This window comes from Temnothorax americanus, unplaced genomic scaffold (genome assembly GCF_048541705.1).
Source record: "Temnothorax americanus isolate GAGA-0224 unplaced genomic scaffold, ASM4854170v1 Scaffold56, whole genome shotgun sequence".
NCBI classification, from domain to species: Eukaryota; Metazoa; Arthropoda; class Insecta; order Hymenoptera; family Formicidae; genus Temnothorax; species Temnothorax americanus.
The window spans coordinates 108,550-133,888 of NW_027509712.1; the positions used below are offsets into that span (position 1 = coordinate 108,550).

At 37.0% G+C, this 25,339-nt stretch overlaps 1 long non-coding RNA gene across 4 annotated transcripts; it reads left to right on the forward strand.

Moving 5' to 3' along the window:
* The first annotated feature begins 2,597 nt into the window (after nucleotides 1-2,597).
* On the forward strand, nucleotides 2,598-9,946 carry LOC143904709 (uncharacterized). Of its 4 annotated transcripts, none has more exons than XR_013259022.1 (5): nucleotides 2,598-3,282; nucleotides 3,714-4,009; nucleotides 4,110-4,224; nucleotides 4,314-4,658; nucleotides 8,540-9,946. It is a non-coding gene; the product is annotated as an uncharacterized LOC143904709 (long non-coding RNA). The 4 variants fall into 4 exon arrangements; XR_013259023.1 differs by having other exon boundaries at nucleotides 2,606-3,282; nucleotides 4,314-4,403; nucleotides 4,607-9,946; XR_013259021.1 differs by having other exon boundaries at nucleotides 2,608-3,282; nucleotides 4,314-4,403.
* Nucleotides 9,947-25,339: the final 15,393 nt, after the last annotated feature.

The following is a 25,339-nucleotide window of genomic DNA, read 5'->3' on the forward strand; positions in this document are numbered from 1 at the left end:
CTCCTGATATACGTAAACGTAATTACAAATAATATTACTTTATCAACTGACCTTCTTTTTATTTTTTCAGGCCTTATTGATGCCAAAGATGATGGTCCTCCAGCTCCAGAAGCTCCAGATGTTGAAGGCTGCGATCTGCAATGAAATGTGGTGTAAAGATTATAAAAGCTTCAACAATTAAGATTGTATTTTTTCTGTTCTTACGTTTATTTGACATTATTTTCATCGATTTTACATTCGTAAAATGAAATGTATTGAAATAACGCGGAAACGCAAGCAGAATAATAAAACTGTGCTTATTATTATCAATAAGCTTACATTGGTCCTCTAAATTGTCTAATTGCTTAAATGGTCTAATCTATTATAGGATAAAAATTTTGACAACATTTGTACTTACTCGCTCGTATATTCTGAATGGATTTCTTCTGCATGTGTGATGCAGTCGTTTTCATCGTTAAAAATTATGCCACATAATAGGCATTTATACGCATATATTTCTTGAAATAAAAAACTTATATCTTTAAACTTCTTATTTGAATCCATTTTGTCGCGACGACGACGACCTACTGTTTACTAAGCTCAACGCGCGTTGGAAATACTGATCAAAAAGGTCGAAAGTCGAAAAGGAATTTATTTATTTACACTTCTTTCTATTTAAAATAGAATGTATGCTGTAAATATAATGCTGGGAATGCTGGGTCTACAATGCGAGTCGCAAGAATTGATCAATTACAGTCGATTATTTTCCTCAAATTCGAAAGTTGAACTACCGATGAAGTAATCTAATCTAGATTAATAAGAAAGTTGGATTTTAGAAGTTTACTAGAAACTCAGATTTTTTTTAAAAGTTAGATTTTAAAAATAGAATTGCATATACACGTGCGCGCACAGCCACGTGTTTGGAATTGCAAGTTTTATTAAGTTCATTGTATATTCGTTATAACAGTTTATATTAAATGTCTTTTTTGATTAAAAAAATTGACTTGTTTTACCTTCTTAAAAAATAATGGTCTTGTTAATAATTAGAGGGATGATACGAATATCTGCAAAGAACAATAAGTATCATTTACATATTTAGCGCGCGCGCGTTCCTATTAAATGAGAAGTGATTTCTAAAGTAACAATAAAACACCAGAATTTGTACTATTTATATTTGCAATATATTAAATAATTATTAATTAGATACAATCATGTGTGCGATAGTAATTTAGAGTCATATCATTTCTATATACACTTTTTTTCTTCTTTCCCTCGCTGCTTTACTTTCTCCATTTTCGTAATATTTTAACAATTTTTTTCTTTACCTCGCGAGAATCTTAATTATTATGACACGTATTGCACACACCGGATATACACATAAAACATTGGCTTTGTCTATTGCAGCTTTTTCCGCGGGACGAGTACGATTTCCGAGGCGCCCAGATTTGACTGTGGTTTCTGGTAGTATTTTTTACGCTGAACAAAAAATTATATAGGTCTTATATTATAGGGCTAACTGCTCTAGTTTTCGAGATATGACACACACACACACACGTGTGTATGCCCTGTTTTATAGAAGTTGTGATTTTCGTTAAAGCAGGGCACACACACGTGTGTATAATGTCCTGCTTTATAGAAGTTGTAATTTTCGTTAAAGCAGGGTACACACACATGTGTATGCCCTGCTTTATAGAAGTTGTGATTTTCGTTAAAGCAGGGCACACACACGTGTGTAAGCCTTTGCTTTATAGAAGCTGTGATTTTCGTTAAAGCAGAGGGCACACACGTGGTGTCCTACATAGGTTAGTTGAGGCGCTTTAAACACATACATTATAGGGGTGTAAACTGAATAAATATTTTTTTTTTAATTAATATTGCATATCTCGAAAACTAGAGCAGTTTAGCCCTATAAGACCTATATAATTTTATGTTCAGCGTAAAAAATACTACCAGAAACCACAGTCAAATCTGGGCGCCTCGAAAATCGTACTCGTCCCGAATTATTCAACAATCGCTAAGAAACATCTCAAATTTCTGCAGTAAATAATACTCTTGAGTTGGATTTTGCATAATTCGTTGCATTTTCTACACTCATCTCCCTGCCTCCCTCCCTCCCTCTGCAAACCGATCTTACCGATCGAAATCCTTCATCTCTCGCGAAACGCAAAAGGCGCGAAGTGAAACGAAAGGGTTCAAACCTAATTACCGCGACACGATTGGTCCGCCGTTTCGGAGCTCGCCAATCGCAGGCGTCGCTGCTCGGTGGGCTCCGAAACTCCGAATCGCGAATCATTCACGACCGCGCCGTGACGACTCGAGGTACGGTAGTGTTCGTCTCGCTCCGTGTTTCTCGCGTCCGTTACCGTCCAAAATTGAATCTCGTGCGTCAGAAACGATCGCGAACGTCTTCCGCGCCGCGTCAGCCGTTCGTCGCGATGTAGGCGTCGCGCATAGTCGCTGGCGGACGCCAATATCGCGAATATTCCGAACTCCCGGAGCGCGCCGTTCGGAAGCTCGCTCATCGCGCACCTCGCTCCGCTCCACCTTCGAGGTGCAACGAAGATGTGGCTGGTGCACGATCATTGTCAGGTATGTGCATGTGAATCATCATGCGTGATCATATATATATGGTCATAATTAATCTCGTTACTTCGTCATATTCGAACTGGAGTGTTTTTGGCAGCGTCTCGTCGACGCTGGCTGCGTTCGCTTTGGGCGCTTTCGTGCCGAAAGCGTCAGTTTATCTTTATTGCTCATTACATGTTGAAAAAAGATGGAGTGATGCTTTCAGCACGAATGTGTCCAAGGTACGGAAGCGTTTCATTGGTGCTGTAACTGCTGTCGTGTCGGCACTGTGATTCGCGTGAAGAAGCCGCCATTTGGAAATGGCGGACGGCGGACTTCGCGGGAAGGCGGAAATGTTCGTGTTCGTGCTTCGTGCCGGTTGCCGGTTCGTGCTAATCGTGCTTCGTGCGGCGTACGTCGTTCGGTACGATCGTTCGTTCGATAATACGAATGTGAATGTTTAAACGACAAAATATATTTCGCATAATTGTTACACGAAGCGTGTAACAATTTACTTTGACTGCCGACTCTGCCGAGTTTGCAAGTTATTCGTGTCGATTTGTGCGGTGTCGATTATGCGCAATTTGGAGGTTAGGAGTCGTCAAGTCGCGAAACTGGACAACACGTATTTCGCTCGTATGAATACGCATTCGCGGACGAAACTTGTGTAGGAGAGACGGGAAAAATTAACGGAGCCGAAGGAGATTCGAACTCGGGATCCTTCGTTCTCACGCCTAGGTTAGGTTGCTACTCCACGACTGCTCCACTACTAACAATAAGTTCACCTCTCCGATCTGCTATTAATACCTAATTGGCTTTATGATCCTAAATTCTTACACTTACGTTAAAGATCTTTGACTGCGGATTTGGCGAAGGTTTGTGTAACGATGTATTTCGTTTGTGTGAAATTCGTATCGGAAGCTCAAAGATTCAATTGAGATTTGCACCTTTGCATTAAGAAAGATTGTACATTAAATGGTAAAAAGATGTTTACTATATTATTATACTTAACGTAATAAACATGCACAGTACTTCGTACACATGTGCGAATAAATGTGAAATGTATAATTTTAATTCAAAGTTATGTCTTATTAAGCTATAGAACCATTCGATTATAAACGAAACAAATTTTCTTGACTAACGAATGTAAATCTTGAAAATTGTTACAGATTGGAGCCTTCGAAAACCTGATGTCATTGTTTTTGTTGAAAATCACGAGTCGTGACTCCGTTATATGCTCAATTTGACTCTTGGTGAGAACGTCGACTGACGGTTATGAAGATTATGAATTTGAAAAGATTAGATGAGAGCCTGAAGTTCAGTATATAAAAACTTTTTAACATGCAAATTCTGTATGTTACAAATGTCGAGATCTTCCTAAAGGAAAGCTCGAATACACTTCAGTGTTTAATACCAATGATAACCAAAGGGAAAAGATGGCTGGAAAATTATATTTATAATCCAGGTAAATTAATAATCTGATGTGTTTTATAATTGACGATATTTTATAATACGAAAGATTTGTTTTTAATAATCTAATTTATCCTTATGTATTCTTGTTGCAGGATAATGAAAAGAAAATCCGTCATCAGGATTTAGAAACAGCCTGGAACAATGGTGTTCAAAGTTATATAAAGCATCATTATGATGTGCACAGTTACAATAGGAGATATATAGCTTGTAAGTTATTTGTACATTTTATTTTAGACATATATTTTCATATATTAATGTTCTTATTATAATCACATGTCATCTATGTGTTGTTACAGATAACAAAGTACATAGAGAAACTTAAGAATAAAATCTTTGCTGTGAACTTTCTTCTGTCGGTTTGGAAAGGACTGGAACTTGCAATAAAGGTAAGTTAAAAACCAAATTAACCTTATCGTTACCAAGAAGAAATACATTTTATGTGTATCCGTGACTAATATTTAACGTTTTACTACCTTACTTGAAAAATAAATAAAATGTCAAAGAAAATGAATTAATTTACAAAAAAATGTAATTTTATATATTTTATTAGAAGCATTTATTCATCTCATTGATACTTAAATTTTTATAGAATATGTGGAGCTACTAAAAATATATGTAGAAAATATCTTGGTATTGCTGAGGTTAATAAATATTTTTTGCATGATCTCTTTTTGTATTTATGCATGTTGTTTGGCATTATGTACAATTTCCTCAAAGTGCTTTGCTGTGTTACACCAATATGAGAGTGTTATAACAATCAATCTGCACATATCGACGAGACAATTTATTATACGAAGACATACGAAGACATACGTGTAACAATAAAATGTTTTCTGTATAACATAAAATAAGAAATAATCAAAATTAAAAGAGATAGCTTACATATTTAACAGTACTGTTCTCAAAAGCTTTATGTTCATTTAAAAAATATTTCCAGCATTTTAGCTCGATTAAAACCTTAAAAATCTAAAAACCGTCATGCATTTTGTTGAATACTTAGAAGTCTTTTATATTATTTAAATACTATATTTTACTGGGGTGTAATAGACATGTGAAATATTTTATCACTTAAAGTAAAGGATTCATAAATGTACTTTCCGACATATACATCGGGTTCATTCTTCAATATATAACTAAATCTTATCCAGTCGATGTTTTTTGTGATAAAATACTTTGGGTTGCTATCAGCCGGTAATTCACACTGATATCAGTCGACGTACAAAAGAACGTTAAGTGGCTTCACGCACTAGCACTGAATAGCGAGCATAGGGCGATGAAAATCGTTTTAACCATCTGCAGTATTGTTCACTAACAATAGCACTGCGTGACTTCTTCTATTAGCCTTCTACATTACCAAGTGCATACTTCAGACCTACATTTATTCCACCCTATTCATTCCAAGGTTCTTTAGTTATACCCCAGTAAACTGCCGAGTATGTATCGTTAGTCTTTGCTTAAGGTCACTTTAATTAATAACAAATTGGTTTAAAGATTAATCAGATATGATAGACAACAATGAATGATTGGTTAAAGGATATTATTAGCTATCCTTGAAAATCTTTTTGTTAAATAAAAATAAAAGTAAAAATTTTGAATATTGAAAAATGTATATTTTAAAATTAGGCACAACATCGAAAAACAAATGACGAAATTGTTATTAAATAATCACTAATTTTAGTGAATAATTGCTTTAATTTGTTGATAATTTGTCACTATCGGTGTAAGAAGAAGGGCTTCGCGAAGTCTCGCGTCCATTTAATGCATACAAGCGGTTAGCTGCGTGCTCTTAGCTTTGATAATGGAACAGCGCGACTCCTTTTATTAGCTCTCCGCGTTACCGAGTGGTACTTGACGAATATTTGTCCATCCGGTGGGTGAGCGCCAACATATAACTTTCATATGTTCCATTTGCACGTACCGTTCGTCGTTGGAAAGTAAGAACGACAAGAAGTTACCGAATAGATTTTGTTCCTTTCCGATTTTATCTTTTTGACAATAATAAATCTTGCTTCAAGACAGCTTTGTTTAAATTAAAATACACACTATTTACTTGGTTATTAGACAAATAAGTGTATCCGAGAATGTAAATGGCCTTAATAGCAAGTTATTCAATAAATTCGTAATCAATGAAATTGTATCGAAGGATCACTCTTTCGATAGAAATCATATCTCGCAAATTTTCAATTTTTATGATCATATATCGGCGAATCGAAATTGAAATTAAAGTTAAGTCTACTGTTAATGGATCGAAAAACAAATTTTTTTGCATTAAGAATTTTTATGCATCTATGTTCTTCTAGCTTAATTAACTCTTTTATGTTTTATGTGGTGGTAATCTTATTTTTTGATATTAAATATCTTTATGATTAGATCTCATTAAATTTTTTACTCGAAAAAACATTGAATCTATTTGTATATTTGATAAAAAATCTGACATTACAATTTTATCCGACGATAAATAATTTATATATTAATATCGTTTATTAATTAGTGCCTTCGACAAATTTCTTATGTGCTTTTTTTAACGCTATAATTGCAAGTTGCTGATATATTTAGCTTCGAGATTGTTTTTTTTTTAATGGAAGTGTCCGTCATTTGCAAATGCAAGATCGCGGAAAATTTTCCCTCGTTACAAAAGTTGCTCGTTACGCGAATGTAAAATGTTTTCGCTCTCGCTAAACGGAACGGTCATAATCTCGGATATTCGTAGTGCGAGAGCGCACCTCGTGCTGCGTGTTACGTTATCGGAGACGGCGGATAATTAATTGGAGTGCCGGTGCAAACAGCAGGCAGGTTCGGCAGGAGGACGGCGGACCTACCATTCCCGTTCGTCCGGGAACTTCGGCGTACCTTGCGCGTCCATGGCGCTCGCTATGGTGCAAATATAATCGACAGCATTTCCCACGAGAGCACCGACACGGTGCCGGTTGTGCATACGAAACGTTCACCGCGCGGACCACGTCGACGTGGTGGTTGATGTTTCCTTGTTGGAAGCGTGGCTTTCGAGTTTGCCCGCGCATATTTGCATGGCTGGGATAGAGAGACACGACGGTATATACATTTAATCGCTTCGATAACCGATCGCCCGTGTTTGCTTGTCGCTGTTCGCTTTTGAGTCTATCCAATTGGATTGACTTGCGAATGGTCCCGTTGTTCGTTATTAAGCCTGGTCTACATAGGCCGCAGTTCGCAAAACGCAAGACACACGCACAGTCTCACGTGTGAGTTTTGCGAACTGCGGCTTATGTAGACCGGGCTTTAAGGAGCTTCTAAATCAGTCACCAACATCCGCGCGGCGTTCACGTGCTTTATCATAATTATTGTGTACTTTTTGTTCGGTCGAAGATTTGCAATGGTAGCGTTACAAAAATTTTATTAAAAATGCTATATTTTTACGTTATACGATTTATTATAATCTTGATGCTTTTTCAGAATTATCTTCAAAGGTTTTATGGCGAGTTTGGAACTAATTATATAATTATAAATGTGTATTATCCTTTTTACAATTTTTTTACTTTTTACATGAAATATTTTTATCGCTCAGAATTTGTCTTATAAATTATAGTTGTTTATTAAAATAATTAACGACATTCCAAGAATTGTTATTTTTCTTATTTTAGTCTCCATAACTTGGATAGACAGTATACGTCTTTCAGGATATCATTATACGTGACGCCGATCGATGTCTTCTCCGTATAGAAGTTAATACATGCAGTTTACATTTACTTTGCGGTTTTCTTGCACGTGCACGTGCGCCTTATGATATTTTACGTAGGGCTGCATTTTGGCATAAGCGGAAACTGTGGTGTTCTCATATCAATCTTGCGGTCTGGCAGTTGTGAGTCGCCCGAGTATGAAGAGATCCTAGCCAGAAACCTTAAAACTGAAAGGAATACGCGCGGATAATCGTCACCTAATACTTTACCCGTAAATGTATCCTTGTAGAACGCACGTTATGATGCCCTTGTAGGACGCATGCAATATCCTGTGAAATATATTTGCTGCAATAGCAAAAAGTCATTTTATTGCATGCTTTTTGATTGTGGTTGTCTATAATTTATACTTTTAAAATTGCGAGATTAAACATATTAAAATATCGCAGAAAATAAAAAATGATGTAAAGAAAATTAATTTTGAGCGAGGAGAAAAAGAGAATTAAATCGAACCAACTTTTTTTTTTAAGATAAAATTCTTTATTATATGGAATTTTCAGGGATTATATTATATTATATTGGCATAGAAAGAATATATACTTTAAAACACTACATACTTTTTATCTTTACGATAAAATATTACGGACTTGGATGATGTGTTAATCTCGGAATTTAAATTGGAATTTTTATATTCATATTCTTAGTCTGATAGTCTGAGATTCCGATAGTTGAAAATTTCAGAATTAATTATTTTCGATCTTATTCTATTTCTTTGCAATATGGTGAATGATGTGTTTACAATTAAATGTTATAAGTGTGATGCATATAGGAATAGGCATATCAATGGATCTTGTAATTTTCATTTGCAGATTTCCAGAAACTGGGCCTGTTCAGACAAATTTGTAGACATTTGTAATATTTATGCAAATAAATGTTTCTCAAGATGATAATAAATATATACATTTTACAAATATATTTTATTCTTATTTATTATAGATATGTATATTATTATATACATGTATTATTTTGTAACATATAGGCTGCGTTCGGGGAGCGCGCTATTAGCGCTATATTGCATCATTCTATCTTTATCGCTCATCAGGTGTAAAACAAAGATAGAATAAGCAATTAGCGCTAATAGCGCGCTCCCCGAATCCAGCCAATAGAAACAATTATAAAACATTCTGCTATTTGAATTCGCAATAGATGTATTAAATGATTTTACGAAGAAATAAGTATTTTTCGAGTGTAGTTTATATAAATTAAATTTAAAATACACATATTTTTTTATATACATATAATTGATGTAATTTTAGAATAATTTATTTCTGCGTAATATTTTTATAATATACGTGAGTATAGCTCAAATATCAGGAATGTTTTATAAATGCAAAATTGTATTTTTTATAATATGTTAATAAATCGTCTGTATTTCAATCTGTCAGTAATCATCATTACACACGGAATGTAATAATCGCGATTGATAGCGGTATCGATTTTCGGTTTGACGCCTAGCCCATAATATTCGTTAATCCAATCTCTGTGTCGAGAGAGCGGCCCGTTTTCAGAGACAAGAAGCAGACCAATGTGCGGCACTTCTAATTGCGTTAGAGTAATTACGTTATACACGTTTCAGGCAATAACACCCTACCGAACGATAATACTGTACAGATACCGGCGTTATTACGCGCCGGAACAATTACTAAATCGTAATGAGCGACGTATTTGCAAAGGGCCATTGTAATTAGCCTCCACGCTTCAGATTTAATTACACGGTTCGAATATCGCATAGCCGCGGAGAATGCCAATTGTTATGTGTTATATATGCTAATAAAAAATTTGACATTACGTGATCTAGCGCGGTAATTACAATATTAATTAATTCAATACACAATGCTCGATAAAAAGCTGTTTTTTTTAAATGAATTTTTCAGGCTTCACACATCAACATATTACGTATATTGTATATCTTGTTATTATTTTTTATGAATTTTTCAGGCTTTGCACCAACATATCACATATAATGTATATCTCGATATTTCTGTTTATCGTTTCTTGGTTATTATTATATCATGATCAATTTTTATGACATGTATGTAAGATATGGTTTTTATATAATATACGCATAAAATGTATTTTATCACATTTCGATGAAGGATATTTTGACTAGCTTAGACTCAAACTTTCGTAATTAAATTAATTGGCGTGCAAATTTTAGCGAACTTTAACTTTAAGTTAAAACTTGATTCAATAAAATCTGCATCTTTTGACTATGATCGTGTATGATGATATGAATATAATGCGATTACCTCCAGTTCCACGCCTCATTTTGGTCGTAACTTCATTCGCTTTTCGTAATATTCTGTCATGGATCACAGAGACAATAAAAAAAAAATCGAGCAATCGCTCTAATCTGCTGTATTTATATCGCACTAAATTTAGATTACCGCATCTGCGCGACACGACATTTTCACCCTCGTGTTCGCCGAGGGTTGACCGCTTGTCTAATAATACTGTGGCATGATAAAAAAGCCCTCGGTGGAAGTTAATTGCCGCGGTTTGCCGGTTGTCCTCCGTCTGATGAATGGCATTATGACTTTACGCTCGTTTTAGTCCATCCTTCTTTCCTATCTTTCCTATCTCGGATACGCGCAACTGTACCGCGAGGCAAGGATATGTGTCATTCGACCCTCGAGTAACACTATTAAAGGGATAAGTTGGAAACAAAAAAATATAGAGCAGATGGTTTTCATTACCTTTTAATTTTACTGATTCTGTAAGTAGTATAAATTTTAATTGAGAGTTAAATAGCAATTTGGGGGAGTTAGAAAGTGGTAATTGGGAGTTGGAAGGTGGGGAATTCGAGTTCGTTTGTCGAGTCTGGTGTAGAGTTTACATAAGATATTCGAAATTATATTTTAAGGTCGTTAAATAGTGTTTCATCCTTAATTATTGTTAGAAAGATTTGTGTTCTTTCTTCGAACGGTTTAATAGCAGAAGCACAATGTGCTTGCTTCCTTTTGAACATGCCGCACTTAATCCCTTTGGTATCAGATGCACTAAACAGAATAACTCCCTCTCCTCCCCCCCGTGTTCGGCTGGATTTTTGCACAATTGGCTCGATATGCTGGAACGTTCGAGCCAGCGCAACCCCCAACGCCAAATCTGGAGAAGGGTGGCAGTTACTACCTCGCGAGTTCGCGTGGGAGGTCACGTTGGATTGGGGGTAGGTGAGGCGACCCACGACCTTCGACCAATCGTGAACCTTGCTTGGCATTGGCCTGCCAATAGGAGTCTGCTTGGCGTAACCCCGCGGCGTGACTTTATGCGCGATTCTCTTCTTGCACTTTGCGCGAAAACTACCCCCGTCACTCACCTCGGCGAAATCACTTGCGTCAGCCAAAGCCACCCCCATCACTCGTTTGATTCATTGCTCATTGCTCGTTTTAGTTGAACGATCACAAATCCATATAGAGTGGTTTCGTAATAGAATCGTGATAGAATATCATTGTACCTATTTATAGTATCATATGTCCAAGTGTCGCTTATGGAGGCTATTTTAATTGATAATATTATTTATGATCATATTGTATGCAATTGTTTAAAATAATTATAGCGATGACGGTTTTTAAATTTTTATAGTTCTTAGTAAAATATAAAAAAACATACATTAGTATCTAACGGTGAATCAATTAGTGTTGATTAAACATTAAATAATGTGAATATATGAATAGCATTTAATGTATACGTTTTTATTTTGAATTAAAATTTTCATTTTTTAAAGCTTTATTAAGCAAATTACTTTAAAGCTTATAGACAATAGAGTAAAGCTATGTTTAATTAATGTTCATTAACGGAGAACTTTACTTTAAATGTAGCTTGGCTAGGCTATGATAATGTTAACGCGAAGATGAAAGGATCGATTATATGAAACTCACGATTATTTACGTATTAACGAGTGCGTGTTTATTATACACACCAAAGGATGTATTCGCCATCACCCCATTATCTCATCTCTCTGTCAAGAGTGTCAAGGTAGAAGCATCGTTAATTTTGTCCGTTAAAGACCGTAAGAAAGTTAGATTGTACCAGCAGAGGTAACTTTACGTCAAGCTGAATCCGCTGAATGAAAGGTTGTGGCTTAATTTAATGCCCAAGAAAATAATTTCTATCAAGCTGATAGATTAAATTTTCCAATCCATATAGGAGTTGCCAGACGATCGCTCTCGCAGACGATCGCTCTTTAATAATTTCATTTATTAATCTGTCCTCCGATGATTTTACGGTTTTGCGATTCGTTGTACAGTCCAGGTTACTGTACATCTAATCATACTTTAAGACGTCTTCGGTTTTGACATATATGTATTGTCGAGGGCGCGTGCTCGTGAACACCGGGCCGACCCGGCCGCGTCATCCGGCCGTCAGAACGGAGCATCCGATAGCGTCGGTTATCGAGCGCGGGTGGCAAGGTAATTACTTCCTTGGGGTTGGAGACGTGCGCGCGCCCCACGGGGGTGGGGTCAGAGGTCACGCAGTCGGCTCCAACCGCCTCCGGACAGCCAATCAACGCTCTACGCTTCTTGTCTTCGGGGCGATACGATGCATGTGGATATCAACGCGTGCGCGGCCGTGCCCGGACACGCGTGTAGATGCGACATGCCGCCAATTGCACGACTGGCCAACTAACTCCAGGTGCGGTAATCGCGACGACACATTAGCTAATACGTCGACCTGGACCTAGACTTCCCGTGGTAGTTACTGAGCTCGCTATATATTCCCAACGCGGCTGCCATTAATATCTCCCTCGCGCACATAAATATACGTATTGCTTATCAAGATGAGGAGATGTTGCTTATCGTGACGCGTTGCTTATCCAGATTTACTACGACGTTTATCAAACTTAAGGTTTCCAATAAACTTGAAGACGATTTTCTTTTTGAAAAACTTATAAAATTATTATTCGCGATTTTTCAGCTCGTAATTTCAAATGATTTGGAGATTAAATTATAATTGATAGCTTTTTTTAACTTTGATTGTGATAATTGAGAATTAAGGAATGGATAAATACATAAAATAGATAAAGCCTCTCTCGTTAGATTTTTTGATGAAGTTAATTTTCTCTGAAAACGATATTGTTTTTAATCTTTTATCTTTTTTAGCTTAATTATAAATATTTTTTTCAAACATTTATAATTTATATTATACTCCTTTAAATTATTCATATTTTATTTTACCATTCTCTTCGAGTTGAGAGATATGCCTATATATTCGCATCAATCGCTGTACGCCTAATTAAAAATTTGGAGCATCGAATGATTAAGGCACAAAATACATCTCGCATTAATTCAAGATAGCGATCTCTTTCTCTTGTTGCTCCTTTCCTTTTGCTTTACATCATTCTCGCATCGTCTTCTCTCTTTTCCGTTCATCGCGCTCGGTGTTCGCTTCGTTCTTCCCGTGCCAACCGTGGTTTCATTAGTCGTCTAATCTTTCTTACAACCTTGGAAGGAGGATGGGAACTTAGGCTTCTCTCGCTTAGGTCCGAGCAAGATCTTCTTTTCCTCGACCGTCGGGGGATCTGGTCGAGTGACTGATGAACTGGTCACTAATTACCTTCTCTGTGCCGTACAATACAGGCGTATTAATAACTCGCATTTATATATGCCTGTGAAAAATGGACGTTCGCTTCCTTTCGCTCTCGTTCGTTCCTTCGTTCTCTCTTTATTCGATGATCAAAGCGTGCAAAGCACTCGTGCGATTGTGTGGACAGATAGATGCATATACGCTAGATATGAAAGCGCGAATGAAAGAGATAGCGTCCGACCGGATTGCACCACCAACTTGTTGTTTTACAATACTATATTGTCATTTTGCAATTCAAAATGAAGGATGGATAATGCTGCTATTAAACGAAACGAGATAGATTACTGATATAATTGACTTTGCTACGTTATGAAACATGAAGTTACGTTCATCGTTAAAACGCGTCTATTTGGGATTAATAATTAAAATTTAATTTGTTTGAATGAAAAAGTCAAATATAAAATCTTGTAAGATATAATGTGCAATTAAAGCAGTGTGTTATTTTAAAGAGATTCAAGTTTTCAGTATAAAAATAGATTATTTTTAAAACCACAATTTCTATGGATTATTTAATATAAGAAATTCTTAAGATACAAATAAAGTATTAACGATTTTGAATATATCTTACATTTATATGTGTGTGTAACTGCACTTAATTTATCTTGAAATATATGCGCGGAAAAGATATCTCGCGATTATTTATATTATTGTCTTTCACTCTCGGATATGACGCACCTCGCCTCTTGGACATTTCGCTTAAGGTTCAGTTTGCTACGCTTATTTATCATCACCGGATATTAAATGCTGTTCTGTCAACTCGAAGCTAAGAGAACGTGTACGTCGATCGATGACTGGGCGCGTTGAGGACTATACTCACGTGGGCGACCTGCGCGAGTTATATACGAACGATCGAAGAGAGGAAAAGGTCTTGACATTTCCTCCGCGCCTAGACAGAACTAAAAAGCGAACCCTTCCTGACATTAGATAGACTCTTTTAGCCTTTTTCGACATTTATGAAGTAATAGACGGCGAACAATCACCGCGTCGATCTCCATCTTCATTCTCGACAATAATTCCGAATAATTCGCGAATGGCATTTTCAGAGTAGGGATACTATACGGAAGTACGACTGTAATACTATTGGTGTTTTTGACGAGAGAGTGGTGTCTGTAATACCATCCACTTAGGAAATGAAGACGGTATTTTTTTTTTTAAACGGCGCAACGTGTGTCGAGCCAGACATCTAGATCAAAGCACCTCGTGACGAGAAGTGTCATAACTCGAACAGTGATTTTTTTAAATAGAGATGATGTTTTAAAGAGTGAATATATAAACGAAATATCATATTTATATACTTTTTTATATTTATGTATATTATATTGTAATTGTGCTGTAATTTATTGTGTGTGAACATATAAATCGTGTTCATATAATTGAATATAGAGATTCAGATTTCGAGTTACGGCAGCTTTCTGTTACGATATTGTAATTATTGCCTCGATTTGAATTAGCATCTTTTCATGATGAAAAGGATCTATATGAAGAAAATACAACATTTAAAACAGATTTTTTTTAAATAACTTTCTTTTTTTCCAGATATAATATTCTTATTATTCAAATTTGTTTTTATTGAAAAGTATTATTATATTTTTTTTAATTCTTTATAATGATTTTATGATGAATAAATTAGTTGTAGAGATATGATTATTTCTCTAAGTCGAGACAAAAAATTCCAAACATGCATTTTGATGAAATTGTACCATAAAAGTAATGTGAAATCGATTTTTATTTATATAAAATTATATTGCTTTGCGCAATATGATGTGATATGGCCGTAATATGTAAGCTAATTTGACAGATGCAACTTCAAATGTCAGCTATTATATAATTGCAACATATTTCTTTATAATATTGTATAAACTTTTATTTTTTCAAAACACATTAAAATTAATGTGTTTTGAAAAAAATGTTATTAATGCAAAAGATTTAAAACAAGAATAACACAAAATTTTATCCTGTAACAGTTAAGGATTTTTAATTAATATTTATCCTAATATATAATTTTATTATACAACTCGATTTTAATAAATATATTTAGATTTTTTTAAATATCTATTAAAATTGTCGTCTATTATTCCACTGTTTTTAATTGATGAAAAGCGGTCATTGTTTGTGATTGATACGAATTCGTGATTCGTAACTGGACAATCGCGTGCACGATGTCTCGAGATTCGTTTCTGGGATAATTCATAATTCAGTCGGTTTTTGCCCGAGCACTTTGGCAATATTAAACGCAGACGCGGAACCCACAAGGGGCATCCACAAAGCCGCGGTAAGCTCAAAGCGTCCCTAACCACCGTTCTACCCTTTGCCCACTCCTCTCTTGTGTATGATAGTATGTACTCGGGAACGGTCTCATTTCACTGAGTTTACAACAACAGCGATGTAGAAAATAAAAAATCGCAGTTTGTGTATCACAATTTACACTTACCGTCATATCCATTAACATTACGATACTCGAAACGATGAAAAGAGAATAATATATATAAATCTTGTCATCTTGTTCTATTTATCAATAAATAATTAAAGCGATTATGTCCTTAAAAGTACCTTACGCGTACAGGCTTTTCATATTTTATATATGTATGTACATCTCGTGTGTAAAATGCGTGAAGCACAAAGAGATTTGCGAGGGATTATTTTCTGTTTTCGTCGCGACAAACGTATAGAACTTAAACTTCATGTGCAAAGCATTTTATTCGCCACCGGAATGGCGAGCAGAAGTGTCTGTTAACGTTAACCTTTCGTGTAAATGTAAAATATAATTAGGCTTCGCAGTGACGCGAATCGCGGCTCATGCGATCTGGGAATATGCAAGGTTTCGCTTGCTCGCTCGCTCGCTCGCTCGCGCTGACGATTTATTCGCGCAATAACGTCACGTACTTTACGGACGTACGTAACGTTTACTGCATCTTCTATTCAGCGGATAAGTTACAGCTACCGTTACCATCGCGCGCGAGCGTTCGCAGTCGCCGCACGAATATTCATCGCGGGCATTCACCGTGTACCTATCTACCGGCGTATGCACACAACCGCCACTATTTTTTCCAAGAGCAATATTTATCGACGCCCGACGGATTACGAGCGCAGCCCGATGCCGGCTACTAGATTCTGCGAGCAAGTTAATTCTTAGCTCGTAACATAAATATCTGACCGCGTCTCGTTTCGTGGACTGTATAGGAATCTTGGAAATACTTGGCAAGCGAATCTTCCGATGGTTTTTGTAGTACCTTTATGATGATTGTTAATTGTTACACACGTCTCTGAAAAAAGTCAAATATAAAATGCTTACTACGGTTTATCTGAATATTTTATTGATCATCATTTTGTGAGATTATAATGATAATATTAGAAGTATATATATGAGAGTTAAGTATTTTTTATGTATGAAACAGGGAGGAAGAGAAAATTATAATCATATTACATATTACAATAAGAGTTTATAGATGATTAGATTGAATCTTTTTTTAGGCATCAAGAAATTTGTTTCTATATTAGAGAAATTTATAACTTTTTCTTTCCTTTTTTATTATATTTCATCTATTGGACCTATCTTAATAGAAATAAATTCTGTCATTTCTGTGTACAATGTGATATGATACTTTATAAGTTTTTAAATTGTTACTAAAATTGCGTACTTCTATAATCTTTATTTATACTCTAACATCTCGAATCCATCCGGTGATATTTACGCTATATTGATTGAAAAAACTTAAATAAATGATTGCGAGAGCCGATCAGTTGTCTGGTTAAAAAAAGGTGCATGGCTCGCGCGACCTACGTTTTCATGCACGTGATATCAAGCACGCCCCCGAAGTCTACGAAGGTGACTTCGGTCAGAAACCCGGCTTCCACCTTCAAGATGGGGGTTGCAATCGATATCTAGTGTTCCCTTCAACCAATACCCCGCGTTAGTATATATCGATTGTGTGCAATGGTCTATTCACTTTTACTCGCTTTTGATGTTTAAACACTTTCGGAATTGTAATATTGTGTCAATTGGATTTGCGAACATATTAATTAAAATCGCACATATGATGACTAAGATAAAATTACGTTTATGAGATTTATTACTAACAATAAGATACGAAGCACAATATTTTGTTCGAATTATTTAAGCCACTCGCTTCTTGCTGCGTGCCCTTTGCAATCATGACATGCGATGGGGTCGTCGATTGCAATCTTTCGCGAAGTTCGCCGAAGTTCTACCATGCATGTGTTCACGTATACTTCGATCGTGCCAGCATTGCACCTGGCGATGCGCGGAATTGAAACGACACGATAATCCAGAGGCCGGAAACAATAGTTCGCGACGACTTTCGTGGCGACCACCTGGATCTAGGTCTCGTAATGCTCCGGATATTAAGCGCGGTGAACAAAACGGACGGAAGTAATTATTGCTTTTAAAACTCACCCCGGAAGCGACGAAACAAGGGAGGGGAAGACGAGGCGCTTCCTGATTTTGTACTGTGATTCGGTTAAATCATTGCGCGTGAAAAGTCGCGTACGTATCGCAATCGACCGTGACGTGACGGTTGTCTATTTCTCATAATTTTTTAAACAGAGGTAGAGATTTTTAATTACTTTAATGAAATTATGATTTTTCCAACATTATATATATTGGTGTATTGGATATAAACGTTTTAAAAATATTCGATTATTTTTTTATATGTCTCATACAAATTAGAATTTGAAATTTTCTTTTTTGATATCTTTTTATATACATATATATTTTTTAACTCAATTATTGACACACATATAAATTATTTTTTTAATTCTTTGTGAGCTATTGTGAGCAAGAAAAGAAAGATTTCTTATCTCAATGTAATGAAAAATGTAAGAAAATGGACTTTTGCATGGAATTTTCCACCTCGCGTATTAGCGAAGGTTTAGAATTTTATTATAACGTGAGTGGTACTTGAAAAACTATTTATGTCACTGTGTAGTTAATTTATTTGCGAATTAGGAATGTGCTCATGAATTTTAATTTTGCACCGAAAAAATCTAATTTCGAGATATAATGCGCGCACACAACAATAACGAATGCCGGTGAGAATACGCGGCCGCAAGAGAAACAGGCTTAACGGTTTCCGCGAAGAACTCTTCAATTAAGGAGATCCCCGGCATTATCGCGGCCATGGCAGCTACGTGCGCCTCGAGGAACTCTCGGTTGTGGTTTAACGACCGTGGTCGTGCTGGTGCCTCCCGTACGTCGCCGCGTCGGTGTGGCAAAACGTATACAAGGAGAGCCGCAGAAATCTCCGCGCCAATAACTTTTTATCGCGAGCGACTCTTGCGCAAGAAATATGAATTGTTAATAGAAGGTAAAAGCAATTTTATGTACTCTACATAAAGGCGTGTCGATATATTCTAAGGAGCGGCTCTCTCCGTTATACGTCGCCGGCGCCCCGCTATATGTAAATCGCGCCGCGCGCCGGAGAGAACCACCCCTGCCACAACCACCCGCATACATTAGTTTTTATCTGTTTTACTTTTTTATTTGAAGATAATTTTCATAAAATGCTTCTTACTCGCTCGAGCTCCTCTCTTCCGCCGCCCTCTCGAACTTTCTTTCCCTTGGCGGGACTATCTCCGTGAAATCTGATTCTGCTTGATAACTCCGTCACTTTTGCTGTGAGCCTCGGATTTTCTCTTCTTTTTGTTACTTTTTTTTGAATATTTGAATTCTTATACCGTGGTCACTTGAGAAGTATTAGGAAGAGATTTTATTTTCGCTGCTCATTGAAAAGGAAGTGTACATTGTGTGTCTGTTTTAACTGATTAAATCATAATATCATTAAACTTTTTTATTTCTTTCTAATTACAGATTTTCTATTTAGCATGAATTATTTAAAAATATAAAGTGTAGTTTCTTGAATTTTGATTATAATATTTTATTGATTGTATATGAATATAGAATGCAATTAGGTTTGAAATTGAATTTGTTACGATTATGAGCTGCTTTTGTTAGGTGTAGATTAACCGATAGTTAGTAATTCGAAACTTTAACCCATCAGGTGCGATGTTTCAATTTCTGGTAGTTACAAGACCACATACTCAAAAGTTAGTATAGGTTTGCGTAATTACTCTATGGAACTATCTTGTATAATATATTCATACGTAGGTCGTGCGAGATCGAATGCTATGAAAGTACAAAGTTCGAAAATTACTCGCGCTAATTGGGTTTAGATCGCAGAAATCGATCTAATGAATCAACAGTTATCTTACTTGGCAGGATAAAGAAACCTTAATATCTCCCGTTTGAGATTCGAGTATAAGCGAGCAATTATTAATTTATTAATTTTTTACTTTACTTTACTTTTATGTTGATATTATTTTCCAAATTTTCATCGTCCCTTTCAAGGGATTGTAACGAATAAAAAACTTAGATTAAATCTTCGTAGAACATTTTACATCGAATTCCTTTCATATTCAGCTCGTTTCTATCATTGATATCAGACCTCTGCGGAATATCTCGCGCATATTTCTCTATTTCTCATATTTCTCTTACGTGCTCTCCTATTCGGATCTATTTGCGTCGTGTCCAATCGTTCAGGGTGACGCATATAGGGATGATCGTTGCCGCGGAAGCCCATGCCTCCTCGAGGTCGCGTGGTATATTGCGAGGCCAATGAAAAATTTAATAGAACCCGCCGGATGATCGATGTAAGATAGTCGGTGGAGAATAGCGAAGATTATAAGGGGGGTTGGGCCGCTGCGCTGCCGCGGCGAACAACCGCTATTCCGAGATGAGTGATCGACCCCCGGAGACACGGAGTCTGATCTCGTCGTCGCGCCACCCCATATACCGGAGACTCGTCACTCGCCTTATCTCTCGACGGGCCTGTCGCCCGATATAACGGAACGTCGAGTCCTTACGTTAAGCCGTTATAGGATGACGTGCCTGAAGAGTGACCACGTCGGCGTCGTAGTCCATGCCGCGCGATTACATGACTTTGGCGTGGTGTCGATGATTGCGTTTGCTATATGTTAGACAGGCTATGGTTGCGGAAATCACGACTTTAACTTAATTTAATTTCAGATTATTTAATCAAGTTAAGCACGTACTCCACTTTTCTTAATTAAATAAGCACTACATTTTAAAACATTTTATACGATTGATAACGAAATTTTAATTTAAAAAAATAAGGCCCATATTTATATAGTTGCGTTTTCGTTGATGAACTTAATTAAAATTTTGGGATACGGTATACAGTTTAATAAAATTTTAAAAGTTAATATATTTGTAATCGTTACTCATATAATTGCACCTGCACCGGCGAAAACCGTAGCGTGTATTATTCTTCAAGATGCTAGTACAAGTACTAGAAATAACGCAGTCCATTCCGTGTGAAAAAGTAAGACTTATCAAATTGTGTTATTAATTAATTCCTATAATTCGTAACAAGAAACAATTTGTAAACGATGACTCTTTAATGAAGCGCATATTTTGCACGATAGGGGAATCATAACTTATTTCATTTTAATTTATGGATGATATATGCAATTATTTCTATAAAGTTTAATTTCGAACATTTCATGCTTTTTTGATAAAAAAAAAACTAAATGTAGTTTGTCTATTGTCATTTCCAGATCGAGAGTGCGTGGTACCTAACACGTGAATCGCCAGTTCAAGTAACGGAAAATCGTGTCGTTCGTTTATTAATATTTCGCGTACGGGAGTGCCTTGGAAAGTATCGCGCGATCGTTGTATTCTAATGATACACATGTGATAGTAATTAATTTCGCGAGTGAGTATTGTGTGAGTGCAATGAAGAAAAAGGAGAAGGAGGCCTGGGAGGCATCGGGCGATGGCGGTGGAACTACTGCTGGGTGAGTAAATTATTTTTTATTTTATTTCTCATTTACAGAAACTTTTTCAACAACAAAAATACACAAATAGTTTTTAAAATCAGAAATTATAACTAAAAGTACTGAAACTGAAAATTTTTAGTACTGAATTTCATCATCTATAATAGTTACATAAACAAAATACCATTGTAATATTGCATTTATAACATGTAAAAAATAATTCTCTTTTGCTGTTTTTTCGGAGAAAAATCTTGTTTTTGTCGAAAAAGATTTCTCTTTATCGCAAAGTTAAGTACCTTGTGCATGTATAGAACATATGCCGACATCGTCACGTTATCTTCTCGCGTGGAGGGAGTTTGACAAGCTGAAGGTTTTCAACTCGTTCTGTCATCTGCGATGATTACGTACGCATGGCAGCGCGCGCACGTACTGTATATACGCGGATTCGTTTGAGGGGTTCTACTGCCGAAGAATCGCGCTGTCGTTGGTGAATTCACCTCTCGCGCCAAAGGGAATAGCGTCGGCTGTGTCGACCACGTGAAACGTCGGGATTTCGGTGGAAATGCTGCGCGACACGGTGTGTCTTTCGCGCGCGAGGACACCCTTCTCGCGCTCGCTCTCTGTAGCACCCTCAAAAGAATCACTGGCGTATGCACGGCTCTCCGGCTCAATCCCGAAGTTAACTTTATTAAACCGCGCGACCGCGCATAAGCCGGAATTATGAAATAATCACCAGCGCGTTGTCATTATCGTCGGTGGTTTGCCGTTTAAGAGGGGTTCGTGAAGTTATTTATGCATCGTCGGTTCACGCGCGCATTCCTGCGCTCGTTCGAGCGATTGCACATGCGAGCTTGTAAAAACGCGCTTAAGAACCCGATTAAGCAATACTTCGATGAAAGTTGTAAATCGTTTCTAATCAGAGAAATAACATTTTCATTTTCTTCCGGATGTCTCTTGTATAGGCAAATTACTTTATAAAGAAATCAACAAAACAAAGTAGTTATTTAGACTATTCTCTCGTGAACATTATCCTTAAGATAATAAATCAGATACCAGCTAAATATAGGTAGTTTTTGATTTTAGCTTTGTACATTAAAAAATATTAATAAACTTTTATATCGTTACGTAATATATATTGTACATACCCGTTTTTTTTATATTAAGTATAAAAGACATAATACCTACTGAGATAAAAATTTATGAAAAATTGTATGTTATATATAATTTAATTTTGCTATAATTTTTTTTATTAGCGGATAAATTTTCTCGTGTTATATACTTAAAAGCCTTTCATTGTAAACACGTTAATAGCAAACTTTTGAGAGACTCGATTCCACGAGTTAAATACATCGTCGTTTAATTCTCGTTCAATCAGTTCCTTCACATTCACGATCATGTCGCGTATTCGGAAAGGAAAAGAAGAAAATGAAAGTTAAAGGGATTCGGACGCACGTAACGCGCCAATAGTCCTATTCTAAATGGTGCTTGTGGAGCCAGCTACCACGGCCGTTAATCTCGTTTCCCGCGAAGAGTATCGAAAAAGAGAGAGGTAGAGAGAGAGGGAGTTTCGGATTTGAGTTAGGGGTAGACCGCACAAGAATCGCGACGGTAACTTAGGTATCAGAATGTTCGCGGTTGGTCACCCTCGAGACTGGAATCAGAGACCGGGAGAGCGATCTAGAGCAAGCGGGGGTGACAAAAGTGTCTATACATGTATACGTATATGTATGTATGTGACGCAATCGTATATGAGAGGGCGAGCAAGAGCAAGACGGGTTTGCGTGACGAGAGAAAGAGAAAGTGAGAGAAAGAATAACGATCGTGGAAAGGGATGAAAAGTAGGGGTGGAAAGAAGAGAGAGAAAGAGAGAGGCACGGGGAAGACGGGAGGGAGGAAGGGCGAAAAGGGGTGAGAGAGGACCCGGGGAGCGAATGTGGCGCGAGATTTACCCTAAAGCCCCGGGCAACCGCAACCCCCGAGCGATTTCGATTATCGATAGCACTCGTTTTAAAACACCCAGTGTCGATTTGCCGCTCGTCCCGCTGGTATACGCTGGGTGGTTGGTGGTCGCCCACCCCCGCGCGGCGCGCGTTCCGGACCCTCCTGTGTGCTGTGCGGTTCTTTTTATTCCCGCTCGTTGACGGACGCGACGATTGTCACGTTGGGAATTTGTGGTCCCCGCAGATGCCATTCGAGATTCGTCCGATTGGATGGGCAACTGTAGACACCTGCCATGCTTCTTTCGCGACGTTCACCTCGGCGTGCGGCCGCTTGATTATTCGGCCGATAATATTCTACATGGCGAGATAAATCGTGCCAACGAAATTACGCGATTTCCAAAAATTGGGAGGAATGTTATAGGAGGAAGAAATTTTTTAGATCAATACTAATTGGATCAATTATTGTAACAAAAGTTTATTTATTTATGCATTGAAAAGAGGTATTTTTTAAATTTATCGATTTTTATAAAAATATATCTTTCTTATCTACATATTTTCGTGATTAGAATGAAGGCAATGAAACTTTAGAACAATGAGAGCAATGAAACAATGAGAGGCAATGAAAATAATAGTTTATTAATATATTAAGTTTTTCATATTTTAATTATTTTATTAATATGTTAGATAATGTAGATATTAAAATAATTTTGAAGCAAAATTGAATATCTAAATCGAATTTAGTAAAACCGCATTTGATATAGCGGAAGAAATTTGATTGGGATGAATTCGTTGCTCATTAGCAGGAACTTCGCGGAGCAACCGTATTATCGTTTCTCATGCGTGAACTCCTCGCATGTGCTTTACACATGTTAGTCGAATCTCGACCCCCCTCGTATTGAATGAATGCTAGTCCACCCTCTGACAATCAGGCTAGCGAAGTCAGGTAACCGGCATAATCACGCAACGTGATTTTTGACCATCTGCTGGACGAGTTGCATCGTGATTTTACACCTGCTCGTCGCCCGTTCCGAAAACGTTAACTCCATTGTCGCGTGAACGAACGTCGATGTTTCCGGAAATACCGGGCAAAATGTTATCCTCGATCGCTCGTCGGTCCTTTTGTTTCCCGATGCACTCGTTCCGATGTCGATCGCGTGGGAACGCTAATGAAGAAGTTATCGTACGAAATGCGTCACGCTCGAAATTTGGGAGACCGCGTTGTCCCCCGCGCGTCGCGACTTCACAATGCACACGCGGTCACCCTATGTGCATTAATACGTTCGAATTGCTAGTATGTCATTATACGATTGATACGCACAACAAAAGAACAGAAAAATTATCGTTTGATCGTGATGTACGTTATCGCGTGCGAATCAAAATATTCTCTGCGCAAGATAGAATTCGATTTACATGCAGAAATAAATTCGAAATTCACATAAGGTAAATTATGGGGTAAATTATATAAATATTCTTACTTGTGAGTTTTGCAACTTTATATATATATATATATATATATATTATAGGTAAGAATTATTAAACTTTTTGTAATGGATCTTAAGTGAAAATAAATTGGCAGTATTCATGCTATATATTATAACAATTAAAGAATTATAATTACTTATTGAAATAACTATATTGAATAGTATTCGATCGGGGTGAAAGCAACAATTTCTATATCTTCGTGTATGCCAGCTTTGAGCGTTATTTGTCGAGGTATTTTTTTTTATTTTCTCCCTACGGTAAAACTTCTTCCTACGATCGCGATGACAAACGACGCGGGGACGTACGAAAGAGTCCGTGAGAGGTTTGGGAGACACACAGGGGCAACTTTCGTCCATCGTAAGTTGAAATTTTAGCGGCCGGAAATTCCGCGACATATTATTCGTCTCGGAGATCTCGGAGTGCTGCTCCGGCATTGTGCGTCGCGGGAGGAAATGATGCAGGTTAAATGTACCGAGCGGTAGATAATAAACAACAATAATACACACTCGAGATAAATAACGCGCGACAGATATCGCGCGCAGAAAACATAAAATATTTGTCCCCGGGAGTCGCGCCGGGTCATCCGTCATTCCTGGTGAAATCGATAAAGCAGCTAAAGGATATTTATCGTGTTGAGAACGCTGTAAAGCTTTCTCCCCTTATAGTTTCTAGCTTGATACAAAAGTATATCTGGATCTATGGCATGCCTATCGTGCGGTGCCTAATCGTGTTTCGAGCCTCGATTGCAGTATACAGTATATAATCCTTTTTATGCGGATTTTGTCATGTCAT